The sequence below is a fragment of the Macrotis lagotis genome, chromosome 1 (assembly GCF_037893015.1).
Source record: "Macrotis lagotis isolate mMagLag1 chromosome 1, bilby.v1.9.chrom.fasta, whole genome shotgun sequence".
In the NCBI taxonomy this organism is placed as follows: Eukaryota; Metazoa; Chordata; class Mammalia; order Peramelemorphia; family Peramelidae; genus Macrotis; species Macrotis lagotis.
Window position 1 is genome coordinate 117,923,049 of NC_133658.1, and position 6,151 is coordinate 117,929,199.

The window sequence follows — 6,151 nt, forward strand, 5'->3', positions numbered from 1 at the left end:
GTTTACCATTTTCTTCACCAGTTCATTTTACTAATGAGAAAACTGAAGCAAACAGAGGAAAGTGACTTGCCTAGTGTCACACAGCCACTAAGCTTCTGAGGCTACTTTTGAATTCAGAAAGAGGACTGACTCCAGCTCCTACAGGCTATCCATTGTGCCACCTAAATGCCCACATGTATATATGGATACATACATATAGGTACAATCCATCGGATTAAAAATTCCCTAAGGGAAGTGCCTGTCTTTTGTCTCTTTTTGTATCTCCAGGATTTAGCCCAGTGTTTGAAACATAGTAGACACTCAATAAATGTGTGTACACACACATATGGACGTGTGTGACTTTTATCTGAAAAATGTGAAAAGGAAAAATATATTTTTCCATTTTAAAGTGTTTTATTTGTTCCAATTACATGTAAAAATAGTTTTCAAAATTCATGTTTAAAATATTTTGAATTCCAAATTTTTCTCCCTCTCTTCCCTCTCTTTCCCAAGAAACAAACAATCCAATATAGGTTATACATACATATACAACCATGTTAAACAATTTCCATATTAATCATGTTGTGAAAGAAGATTCAGAACAAAAGGAAAAAACCACAAGAAAAGTAAGACTAAGAAGCAAATAAAGAAAAGTGAAAATAGTATTGCTGTGTTCTGCAATCAGACTCCATAGTTCTTGCCATCTTGTGGATGGCATTTTTTCATAACAAGTCTTTTTTGAATTGTCAATTATATATTTATCTATACATATAGACACATATAAATGCATATAAATACACATATATACACACACATACATACATACATACATACACATATATACCTAACACCAGGCTTCAAAAACTACTATTTTTTTCTTTGACAACATTCTATATACTTTAAGAAAAAGATTAAGTTAAATGTATACATACACACACACACACACACACACATCTACATATATACTATTCTGTGAGGTCAAGACACTTAACTCAAATGCCGACAATTCAATCAATAGATTAAGCATGGATTCTATCCCTGTTACCATGGCAACTGTGAATATTCAGCAGTTATTTTTTCCTGTTGAGATGTCTAGAAGTGTAAAGAATGAGAAAAGGCCATTGGACTTAGCAGTTAGAAAATTAATCTTTGGTAAACTTAGAAAAAGCAGTTTTAATTCAGTGAGTGTTAGAAGATGGGGGAAACCAGGATTTCAACTTCCTTGCTTCCCTCGTGATGTCCCTTTAAAGCTTGAAATCAAATCCTACTATACTGACCTTTTCCCTCAAATTGTTTTTCTATATATTCTGATTCCAGAGATGCAGAACTTTGAACACTAGAGGGAGAAAGCAACCTAGTTAAAATGACATTACAATTCCTAAACAAAAGGTAAATAAACGACATCTTAAATGTTCTTGAGAAAAAGATATACCACTTAAGACTAGTTTCTTTAGAAACTAGATTATAGATTTGCTCTTGTCCTTACTTTTATCTCAGGATCCTGCAGGTTAATTAAACCCTAAAATTCAAAGAATTTTCCTTACTTTTCACCTAAAACTATGTGGGAGGTTTTTAAATTTAATCTTAGTTGGTCCTGGCTGCTCAATGGGAAGAAGGAAGGAAACAGCCATTTATTAAGTATCTTTCCCATTTTTAAAAAAAGCACATAGAAGGTTGTCAAGAGAAAGGAAATATAGTAGTTTTTTGAAGTCTAGTGATATTTTGGTTTTATTTCCTTTTCACTTTCATCAAGTAAAAGTTATTCTCAAATACCATTCTAGAATGGAGGTAATTTGTCATTGCCTGGTTTCTAAAAAAAATCATCTAGGTTTAAGATCTTCATTACCTTAACACCTTCTCCCCTTTTCCTGTATTTAGACTCTGACAATGAACTAAAATGACTTTCTCCAAGTTTATTATTATTGATAATAATGGCTAACATTTATGTAGCACTATGCTCCAGGCACTGTACAATTTACAATTATCTCATTTGATTCCCACAACAACCCTGGAAGGGAGATGCTTTTAGCATCACCACTTTACAGATGAAGAAACTAAAGTAAAATGACATGCCCAGGATCACATAGCCAGTGCCAGATGCTGGATTTGCTCTCAGGTCTTCTGACCCCAGGGCTGGTAACTATCCACTGTGCCACCTAGCTGTCTTAGTTTACTATATTTGATCTATAAATGACTAAACCTAATTATCTGTCTTCATCCTTCTTGACCCTTGCAGTTTTTTGATTCTCTTGATAACCATTTATTAAGCATGCTAAATACATCATAAATATTGCCTCATTTCATTCCCACGACAACCCTGACAGATAGGTGCTATTATGATCCTTGTTTTACAGTTGAGAAAACTGAGGCAGGCAAGTTAAGTGATTTGCCCCAGGGTCACACAGTGTCTGAGACTATTTGAGTTTTTGGACTCTAGTCCTCCTGACTCCTGGTCCAAGACTATGCCATGTACTGTGCCACCTAGTTGTAGGCAAATAAATGTTTTCTATAATGCTACCATTTTTCAGAAGAGAAGCTGATCAAGGGCAGAATCATCCTGAATCTAAGGGAACTAAAAAAAAATACCTGGCTGGCTAGGAAACATAGAATTTATGAGGTGCTCTATAGTCCTACCAAAAAAATCATTTTTTTAATTTTCTGAGAGAGAATGATAATTTTATATTTTAAGTGTGACTCTACCCACACCCTCCAGCAATGAATGTGATGCTTCTCTGGGGGGGGGGAGATTGTCCAGCTTGGGTTGGGTCAATTGTTCAGCTATTCAGTTGTGTCTGACTCTTCATGACCCTATGGACTAAACTATTCATGAAATTTTGTCGGTAAAGATAGTGGAGTAGTTTGCCATTTTCTTCTCCAGTAGATTAAAACAAACAAAAGTTAAGAGACATGTTTAGGAGTTACAGTTAGTGTTTGAGGCTAAATTTGAATTCAGGTATTCCTGCCTTTAGGCCCAGTGTTCCATCCACTGAGCCACCATGTTACCTTGAGTTTGAGCATTAGGAGGCCTCAAAAGGCAAGTGAAGTAGAGAAGGAAAACAACATTGAAAAGAAATCAGATATGTATTGTAGGTCAATGGGGCACCAGTAATCAAAGAGAGGTATGATCCTCTCCTCCATTCCTCTCAGGGCCCTACTCTATGGACCACTTCCCAGCAGCATTCTTATGCTTGGAAGTTGCCTTTATACATCATGCTCCAGAAATGTTTTTTTTTCATCTGTCTTATTTATTTTTTCACATTATTACATTAGTCATGTTGTAAAAATAAACATAATCCCCCCCCAAAGAAAAACCTCAAAAAAATTGAAGTGAGAGAGAAAACAAAAAGTGTACTTCAGTCTATATTCAGATACAATCAGCACTGACTTTGGGATAGATAGTATTCTTTATCATAAGTTCATCAAAGAAATTGCTTCAATATTTTTTCCCACAGTTGCTATTGCTAGCAATATTGCCCTCCATCCTATCCTTCCCAGCCCCTCAAAAATGGTTTGTATCTGACTGGCCTCTCTCACAATCTTCCCTCTTTCTATCACTCACACACACACCCATCCCCCATCCCATTTCTCCCAACCTTATTCTCTCCTATTTTCCTCTCAGGTAAGATAGAGTTCTACACCCAATTAGTGCTTATGTTATTTCCATTCTGAGCTACTTTCAATGAGAGTGAAGGCTCACCCATTCCCCCTCAACATCCCCCCTTCCACTACACTGCAAAAGCTTTTTCTTGACTCTTATAGTGAAATATCTTTGCCCATTGTTCCTCTCCTTTCATTTCTCCCAGTACATTCCTTTCTCATCCATTAACTCCATCTTAAATATATTATACCTTCATATTCAGCTTCCTCCTGTGCCTTTTCTATAAATGTTCCTTCTAACTGCCCTAATAAATTAGAAGATTTATATGTTATCAGTATCATCTTCCCGTGCAAGAATGCATGCTATTCAATATCATTAAATCCCTCATAATTTGCCCTTCTCATCCACCCTCTCTGTGCTTCACCTGAGTCCTGTATTTGAAGATCAAACTTTCTGTTCAGCTCTGGTTGTTTCAACAGGAAAGTTTGAAATTTCCCTATTTCATTAAATGCCCATCTTTTTCCCTGAAAGAAGATGTTCAGTTTTTCTGGGTAGTTAATTCTTTCTTGTAAATCAAGTTCTTTTGCCTTCTAGAACATCACATTCTAAACCCTAAGAGCTCTTAATGTAGAAACTGCTAAATTTTGTTATCCTGACTGTAGTTCCATGATATTTGAATTTTTCCTTTCCAGCTGCTTGTAATATTTTCTCTGTAACTTGGAAGTTTTGGAATTTGGCTATAATATTCCTGGGAGTATTTATATTGAGATCTCTTTCAGGAGGTGATCAGTGAATTCCCTCAATTTCTATTTTACCCTCTGCTTCTAGGATATTAGGGCAATTTTCCTGGATAATTTCTTGAAAAATAAGTTTAGGCTCTTTTCCTAGTCATGATTTTCAGATAACCCAATAATTTTTAAATTATCTCTCCTGAATCTGTTTTTCAGGTCAGCTAGTTTTTTTTTTTGAGGATAAGGACAGTTTATTAGTCTCCACGGAGTTGGTAGGGAGCAACAGAGGAACCCCTCCCCATCCCAGCTTTCCCCAGCACGTGCCCTCCCCGCCTCACCCCAGGGACTGCAGTCTGGGTAGCATCAGGGAATGATATAGTCTTTGTTATCAGGACTCTCAGGAACCAGTACTAGATTTAGAACCTTTCATTCTTGCCCCCCTACCATTCATTACATGGAGTTGTTTCCATGACAACCAGCCACCCCAGAAGTCCTTGACATCATCTCTGGATTTCACAGCTGTGCCCAGGGGAGAGAATAGGCAGCTGCACCCCTTACATCACCCCAGCATGGACACATACCCACCCCTACTCTATACAGTTCTCTGTAACCTAAATATAAATACCCTCCCTGTGGCCCCACCTGACTGCAATAACTCAGGGGTGCCAGGGCCATTGAGCCTGGTGTCAAGTGGGGGCTCCTCAAGGTGGGCCTACTAAAGTCACCCATGGAGTTCATCTTCATAGCCAGCTGTGACACCGGCCAGGGCTGCCCACCTTTTAATGCCTGGATGCTGTTGGTTCAGAGTCATCCTCTCCACCCTCACCAATTGGCTTTTACAGCATTGATGTCACTCACAAGATTCTGGGCCAAACAAATGCCAAAGATCTGGAGCATGGTGATGCCCATGAAGACCCCAGCTACCACAACCAGGTTGTCTTGCAACCACTTTTCAAAGTGGTCCCCACAGCCTTTCATATGGATGAACCTCTGTTGTTTCAGTTCCAGTTTGAGCCAGACATCATAGCCACATTGGGTATTGAGAACATCCTCTGCAGAATCCTTGACACAGCAGAAGGGAAACCCACACTGCTCATGGCTGGGGTTCCAGTCAGTGCAGTTAAAATAGATGTTGAGGTTCCAGTCACTGGGCCCTCAGACTCCACAGCAAGACCAATATTCCTGAGTAAAGTCAATGAGGTTTTGCAGGTCAATATCATCCTGGTAGACCTTGACATTGTTGTTGATGAAGATATTGAGCTGGTCTCTAATCCAGTCCTTAAAGATGAAGGCCAGGATTCCTGTGGCTAGCTCCAGAAAGAAGATAAGGCCAAGGAACACTGAGAAAAACAAGTAAAAAGGTGTTCTCCAGAAGAGCCCAATGCAGCCTGCAAAGCCCAGCACAGACATGATACCTCCCACCACCATGAAGAACCAGATGGGGTCCAGGCCACTCAGGTGGGTAAATGAGGAAATGTTGGAAAGGATACCCTTCTCCTCTGCCTCACAGGCCCACAGGCCTATGATTAGAAGCACAGCCCCCCCAGTATCCAGAAAACAATGTTGAAACCGAATAGGAAGCATTTTCCATAGCAGCTGACCTCTGGTTCCTGAAAGCTCTGCTGCTTGGCTGGCATGGTGAACATCCAGGGAGCCCACGGCCTGGGAACTGCTTGCCTGGGGCCGGGGCCCATGGCCCTATAGCATCCCTGGGTTAGTGCAGACCCCAGGCCTGGGCTGGCGACCTTTAGATCAACTGTTTTTCCAATGAGATATTTCACATTTTCTTATAGTGTTTAATTCTTTTGTTTTTTGATTTCTCACAGTCATCAGTTTCCCTTAG

General features: G+C 39.3%; 1 pseudogene; it reads right to left on the minus strand.

Moving 5' to 3' along the window:
- Positions 1 to 4,978: 4,978 nt before the first annotated feature.
- Positions 4,979 to 5,945, minus strand: LOC141514061 (tetraspanin-17 pseudogene; annotated as a pseudogene).
- Between the last annotated feature and the right edge of the window lie 206 nt (positions 5,946 to 6,151).